An 8113-nucleotide genomic window follows, 5' to 3' on the forward strand; every position below is an offset into this window, starting at 1 on the left:
CTCGCGGATTTGGAACTCGCAGACGGTGGGATGCGTGCTTGCAGGGACGGCGTGGACACTGCGGCGCATCATCTCCTGCCAGCTTTTCGAACCGCCCCAGAGAGAAACTCTGCGGGAATTCGTTCCAGTCGGAGCCTGGGAAGGGCCGGCGGCAGCACCCTTCTTGGTGTCGTCTCCAGAGGCTTTCTCGGTTTTTGCCGACTTCTGCAAGGAGACCCTTTGGATAAAGGGAGATTGTTGGTTTCTGGAACAACTTGGCCGAGATATGTTGGAGATCTCGGTTATGGGAGTGTGGCCTCTTACGCTTCGTGAGTTCACCACACGCCCGGGTTGTTTAGGCGTTCTTAGCAGGGTTCCTAGGTAGGGTTTAGCTTTCAAACTAGGCAGGATCCCACCCGTTATGCAATTGATGGCGAGCAGGATCTTGTATCCTTGCATCCAGTCATATCCCATTTCATTTTGAACACCTAATTCTATTACCTGTCCAAAGTATCCATAGAGCCAATAGGGTTAGAGCGTGTGCCCGGGATCGGGACACAAATGGGCAAGCCTCCCCGTGGTCCCCGTGGGCGTGATACGTGTGCAGGCTGCGTGGGGTCTAGCGGTCTACCGCACACCCCGCGCGTGGTTGGAGGGTTAGGAGGCGCGTACGATCACGGCCGATCTGCCCATCCTACGAAGTACGCCCTCTTACATTTTTCCATTGCCCGCTTTCTTGCCAGTCATTGCCAGATTTGGCAGGTTCCAGGTTGGAAAGGTAGAATAGATTTTTGGTAGCGTATAGCTTAACGGCTGAGGTCGCATATCGTAGCACGTTACGCATGTCAGGACAAATACTAATCTCTCCTACAGGGAAGAGGGCTTCAATAATCCCCTTGACGATCGGGGGTCCAGCTCCTCCGTTACTGGAGGCGCCCAGGGACGGAACTTGTTTAGCACCATCCTACATGGGCGCCCCCACTAGTCCCTTTTGAGACCCAGGAGAAGCTCCCGTCTTTTAATCTCTTTCTGTCAGGCCACCTCCACAACCAACTCCCTCCGGGCATTCCTGTATACTAGGTAGGCCTCCTCCATAGGAGGAGACCCACCCCCATGCCGTCTACGACATCGTGAGAAGCGATGCCTAGCCGCGGTAGCGGCCCGACACAATAAAGCGATCTCAGCAATCCACCACGACGCCCCTTTCCGTGCTACAGGGTGACTCGGGGCATGGACGCCCCTCACTCATTCCTCACCACATTCAGGAGCTATTCCACTTTCCCTTCAATATCCATCTCTTTAACAAATTCAGTCTTCCACAACGCGTTTACAATAGCGGACCGAATAATGTCTCAGTTTATACCTGACACAGCGTACCTTTTATCGTTGACATGCTTCCCTCGTCGTTGCTCCTGTCGAAAACACTGGAGACGACCACCTAAATGAAAAGGTGGTCGTCGCGGTCTCCGCGTCCAGCACCCCCCAACTTTTGACCAAGCGAGCGGCAGGGGGAGTAGCCCAGTCCCCCTGCCGCTCGCCTGGTCAAAAGACGAGATCCACTACGGACACCCCTGCCATCGCACGCAGGTGCTACGNCCCTCATTAAGGAGGCAGAGCCCCATTCTAGCGGCCAAGTCTCGGACCAACTCGCTCCTTTTATCCTTTCGTTGGGACCCCCACTCCCCAAAACATGCGTTGAAGTCCCCGGTCACAATAACGGGGCCGGGGAGACATCTTCGCACAGCCACAGCTATTCCTTTCAATATTCTTTCCGCCTCTTCCAGGGCCATGCCGCCGGCCGGGGAAATATATACTCCCACAACCGCGACACGACCCCATCTGACCGCCACATATAACTTCCCTGTCTCCAAAACAAAACATGATGGGGAGAGGGCATCCATCCCCCTCTACGTGGTCTCGTGGCGGCCACAAGGACCCTCTCATTCTTGGAGCAGACCCAGTTAGGATCGCCTAACGGAACCCACAAAGGCTATGCAATAATTTCCAACCCACAACCACGCTCCGCCATGCGGTGCAAGAATAATTCTTGCGCACTACGGACGTGGTTGAGGTTGGCTTGCAATAGACGGGGAATCCTAATTGCCATTATTCATGTCAACTTCGGCGTCCTCCTCGTCAACCATTCCCTTTCTTCTTTTTTTCACATAAACCTCTGCCACAATTGAAGTGTCCAATTCCCTCTTTGTGCCAGTGGAGGACTTATAAAGCACCCCCTCCAGCCGTCCCTCCCGTGTCTTGATTCTCGGATCGGCAACAGCTCGTTCTCCCCAAGGGAGCTCCTCCTATTGTTTCCCCTCATTTGAGGGGGAGGAGGCGGTCCAGGACGCCGGCACTCCACCTTTTTTGTTGACAACGCATGCCGCACGGTGGTCCGTCGGATGCCCTAGGTCAGAGCAGACCGGGCAACACGGCGGTAGGTCACACAACCGCTCCACGTGCCCGTCCCCCCGCACCGGTAGCATCGACTCCTTCTATCAGCCGAGGCGGTGCACTGGACGCGTGCATGGCCCGCATGCAAGCATTTAAAACATTGCAGGGAGCGCTTCTCCAACAAGGAGATCGTCGCCTAGAGCCATCCCACCTTGATCCTGCCGGCCATCGCCACCTTGTTGGCAGCAGCGACAGGGCAGCGGACCCAGAGTGACCCCAATTCTCCCGGGCCCTTCTAAATGGCTTCTACCACAATGGCAGATCTGCGACAGTCCTCCGCCCTAGTCACCGCAGCGGCCAACTCCTCCACCGTGCAGGCCTCATTGAATCCAGCGATCCTTATCTCAGCCTGCTTATTGGGCCGGGTCACCCTCACATCATCCCTACCTTTGAATGCTTCAATAAGGCGGGCGGCAAACATGTCCCTCTTGGTCTCACCCCCAGGGACCGCAATCTCGTAATTGAGGGTCCCGGTAAGGGTCCTCTTAACTCTGAGGGCCTCTATGTCTAAAGAAGCCAGGTCTATCTTAGATCTCGCTTCACGAACCACACTCTCATAAGTTTCCGCTGAGCAGGTAAGGGTAACCGCCGCCGTCGCGGAAACCCTCCGCTTCTTTGGAGGCATAGGGGGCGTGGAGGAAATATTCCCATCACCGTTATGCCTCACGCACCCAGTCCCACCATCCACAGCAGCCGGACGTACCGGGGTCGGCGGAGTCCGCCTCCCTCTCCCCACAACCTCCGACCACCTTGGTGGAGGGGCTCTAGCCCCTACATCCCCCTTTCCCCCCCTCGAGGGAGCAGGAGGAAGGGGACCCCCTCCACCTAACTGGTCAGCGGGGCCTGGATCTTTGTTAATTCTTTTCCTTTTCTCCGTTCCCCTTCTCTCTTATTTTTCTCTTTCGATACCATTTCAGGTAGCGGCCCCAAGGCCCTTTTTCTCTCCCGCACAACAGGGGCAGGAGGCATGTTTCCCATATTTACATTCTTTTCCTGCGTCCCAGAGCTCCCTGAAGCTTAAGACGCCATCCGAAGTTTAGCCCTTAATGCTTCAAATTTATTTTCTATGTGGGAAATCAGCCTATGGAACAGACCCTCCAGGTTTTGTTCCCTTCTGGTATTTACCTCTTTCATCTCCCCCACCCTTGTGTGCTGGCTAGCCAACCGTTTCGGGAATGGAGAAATCTCCCACGTCATGCTCGATGAATTTGTAGAGGAGCCCAGCGGGGGTACTCCAACTACTTTTCTCCCTTTTCTTTGAGGCAGGAGCGACATGTCGTTTTATTATTCACCGCCGCCTCTTTCAATTCAGCCACCTTTTTCCTGAGGGCAACAACCTTTTTGTTTGCCCTAGCAAGCTCGTTCCTGAAAGATGTCACCTTCTCTGTTTGTCCTTCCACTTGAGCCCCGCCGTAAGCACGGCGGCTCAGTTCTTCCGTTATCACACGGACCACCGAGCATGCATGTCTCAATGCCTTAGCTAATGTACCTTTAAGGCCCCGCGATGTTGTGGACACTCTCTCCACCCCCTCCAGCGCGTCAGAAACCGACGCCATTAATTCCGCTGTCGGTACATAACTAATAGTTCCTTTTCCGCGATTGGGGAAGGCGCCTGCAGCCGCGGTGAGTCTTCCCACAACCTCCTCAGCCAGGCGGAAATCCAGATCGCTCTGTTGAGCTTCCAAGTATTCTCGCCTGGATTCGGCTATAGACAGCCCAACGATCTTACCTAGTTTTGGTTATTGCCCCGTCCCCTCCGCTTCTCCGTCCCATTCTCCATAGCTTTTTTAGATTCCGCAGCCGGCTCCCACGTTGAGGCAGTCGACGCCATTGACCGTCCAATGCTGTCTGATGTGTACATTTCTTCGTCAGACGGTTCTCACTCCAACCTTCGAAGTATCACTTGCGACTTCGTCGGCGATACCCGCGGGTGGTGTGGCTTCTCATCGTCTCTTTCCATGCTGGCGGTGATCGGCGTCGATGATCTATTTATCACACCAAGCTTAGCCAGCCTCGGCCACGGTTTATATGGAGTCTGGAACCCTTCCACCAACCCACCATCTCGATCACCCGTCCCACTCATCGGTAATCCAGCCGATATGTCCCCGTCGCTTGTTACAACGGCAACAATTGGAGGGCCCGAGACGGGACATCCCTCCTCTCTGGGGTTGACGGCATTCTCCGCTCCCTCCAACTCCCTCCCAGATTCCTCCCTGTAAGTGTTAAGTGTTTCTGCCATGATTGATGAAAAGTATGTATCGTGTTCGTCTTCATGGGACCCCCATCATCGGTGGGGGCACTTCCCTCGGTCAGTGAGTGTTCTAGGTAAGAGTGAGGAAGCCGAGAAGCGGTTTATCAGGTAGCCAATCCTATTCTCACTAAATGACTTCACAGAAAAATGTTACGTTATAGGCCCACGCCATGAATGATGTTAACCCTTTCGTTACGGCAGTCCATGCCGTTGGAGTGACGCCACTGAACAGGGCACCGCGCCGCGAAGTGTGCACGAAGTATTGCACGTCGGTAGTCTTCGATGTTCGCACTTAGGTCTTTCAACACCACTTTGGGATTTTCTTATATTTACGAGGGCAGTCCGATAAGTATTTAGCCTGCAAAAGAAAAACGAAAATTTTGGAAAAGTGGCGATATATTTATCAACATAGTTTTCTTTTAGCTCAATATACTTGATCCAGCGATGCTCCAACTTCTTTAACCTATCTGAAAAATACGTTTTCTCGAAGTCTGCGAAGTAGGCCTCCGTGGCGGCAATGACCTCCTCATTCGACTCAAATTTCTGCCCGGCGAGTGACTTTTTCGAGTTTGGAAACAAAAAAAAGTCGCACGGGGCCAAATCTGGAGAATACGGTGGATGGGGCAGCAGTTCGTAGTCTAATTCGATCAATTTGGCCGTGGCGACGGCGGAAGTGTGATTCGGTGCGTTGTCATGGTAGAAGAGTTACACCATGCTTCCACACGCGGTCAAAACAAAACTACGAGTCCGATTCTGCTGAAATTTTGACAGTAGCCGTCTACGAGAATGTACTACACGATAGTAAATCTCTCTTGCGATAGTGGCGCCATCGGGCGGTGAGGCTAAGTACTTATGGGACTGCCTTCGTATATTATTTTAAGAGCTAGGTAACAACTTTTTCGTCGTATTATATGAAAAACATGAAAATGTGTATATGAGTATTCAGTTATTTACATATTTACAAATTTTCGGGGTTGCGCGCTTACGCCGATTATAGTTGGCATCCGTACATACAGGTCGTCGCGCGGACGCCGATTAAAATCGGCACACATACATACAGCTCGTCGCGTGGGTGCCGACTGTAGTTGGCACCCGTAGAGAAAGAGTTAAATGTTTAACGTCACTCCTATCGAGTGGGCGCATACTGATCCGATCGGCCGCTTACCCAAACCTCAGGCTAGACGTTGCCGGATTTGTCCTACCGGACTTCGGGTATGAGGAAATACTGGCTAGATAATTCTCCATACATGCGCCCGACACGACGGCTTCAACCCCCGCATTGGCTCCAGACGGCACATGGGGAGCGATATCCTCACGTTAAACGTGCGGTTTTCTGGGACCTTGGCCAGGACAAACCTGGACTTACAGTTACCCGTAGTACGCCAGGACAAACTTGGACTTACAGTTACCCTTAGTACGCCGCAGAGGTCAGGTACCAACATCACCCATAAGTTCCGGCTATCCTTCGCCCATGGTTTAGCCGCAAGCGACTGCACCATGAGCAGGGGAACGAGAAGGCTACTACTCCAACTCGCCTAATCTACGGGAAATATCCACCGCAGCACGACCGCACTCCATTCAATCATCTTTTTAAACACCTCAGTAGGTCACGGCCTACCTGGAAGGGCACTCTTTGTAAGGCCTCTTCTCTGCCTTTGGTATTACCACTAGAGGCGTTCCCAAAGCCAGGGAGTCATTGGGTCATAAGCGCCACTACCACGTCAAGGTAGCACCAACGATGTAGCTATAATATTCACCTAAATGGAGCTCCAATATTTTATATTTTCTTATATTTTCATATTAGCTGTGGACTTTATAATAATACTTTTAAATTATTTAATATATGAATCATTAGAACATCCATTTTTATTCTTTCATTAACAACTGGTTTTCTAGATTATGTTCTTCCCTGAGGTCAATTATCTTTTTGAGGTGCTACTGTTATCACTAATTTAATTTCTACAATTCCCTATACTGGAATCCTTATTGTCCAATGGATTTGAGGTGGATTTTCTATTAATACCGCTGCTTTAAATCGAATTTTCTTTTATTTTATTTTACCATTCTTAATTATATTAATAGTTTTTATTCAATTATATTTCCTTCACTTAACAGGTTCGATAAATCCTATTGAAACAGACAGAAATCATTATAAAATTCCATTCAATATTTACTTTATTTTAAAAGAAATATTTAGATTAAACTTATTTATATTTTTATTTTGTATTTTAATTCTTCAATATCCTTATCATTTCGAAAATCCTGACAATTCTTTCCTGCTAACCCAATATCTACTCCGCCTCATATCCAAACAGAATGATATTTCCTTATTTCTTACGCCATTTTTTGTAGAATTACAAACAAATTAGGAGGTGTAATTGCTTTAATTATGTCTATTTTTATTTTTTATTTAATAATATTATTTAAATCTATAAAAATAAATTCATGTCAATTTTACTTAATATTAGGGGGACCTGAAAGTAATGTCGTTTTTGCCCATGTCAATATTTGTTTATCATTTATCAGCTCATTGTGTACTTCAAAGTCGTGCCAAAGACATTTTAAGGTTAAAGTGACTTGTTTACTTGTAAGTAATTAAATTTTTAAATTTCTTTTTGCAGTTTTGGGCAACCAAATACCAGAAGAGGTACATATCCGGCATTGTATACTTTTTAAGTTTCACAAAGGTAGTAAGGTAACAATTGCTACCAAAAACATTTGCGATGTTTATTCAAGTGCATTAGACGTTCATAAATGCCAAAGTTGGTTTATTAAGTACAGATCCGGTAATTTTGATCTTTCCGACTCGTATCGATTAGGAAGACTAACAACTTAAGACAATGACGTGTTAAGGGCGGAAGTGGAAGCAAATACGTATCAGACAATCGAGGAACTGTCAAACACTCTTAACCAATCTTAGTCGACCATTCAAGAACATTTGCAGCAGATTGATAAAGTAAGTAGAGCAAGTGTTTGGATTCTACATAATCTGTCCAAAGAAAACAAAACTAACCGATCCACCACATGCAACTTATTGCTTCAACGGCACAATGCAGGAGCGTTTTTTGATCGCTTGACCACTGGAGACGAAAAATGGATCCTGTATGATAATCCCAAACGCAAAAGGCAGTGGCTTTCTCTGAATAGATCCACAAAGTACTACTATGCCAGGTTTACATCCCAAAAAGGGGCTTTTATGTGTTTGGTGGAGTATTCGCGGATTCGTTCATTTTGAAGTGCTGAAACCTAGACAAAATGTAAATTCAGACCTTTACTGTGAACAATTGGATCGAGTAAATCAATCTTTAATTAAAAGAGTCCAGTAATTTTCAACAGAAAAGGCGTTATTCTACAACACAATAATGCAAGATCGCATTGCGTAAGACAGACCATGGAAAAAATTAATGAATTTGGGTGGGAGGTACTGCCTCA

At 48.6% G+C, this 8113-nt stretch overlaps 1 pseudogene; it reads left to right on the forward strand.

The window, feature by feature from the left end:
- Nucleotides 1-7164: 7164 nt before the first annotated feature.
- Nucleotides 7165-7758, forward strand: LOC106750415 (annotated as a pseudogene).
- Nucleotides 7759-8113: the final 355 nt, after the last annotated feature.

The sequence above is a fragment of the Dinoponera quadriceps genome, unplaced genomic scaffold (assembly GCF_001313825.1).
Source record: "Dinoponera quadriceps isolate SergipeBrazil2010 unplaced genomic scaffold, ASM131382v1 scaffold5457, whole genome shotgun sequence".
NCBI lineage: Eukaryota > Metazoa > Arthropoda > Insecta > Hymenoptera > Formicidae > Dinoponera > Dinoponera quadriceps.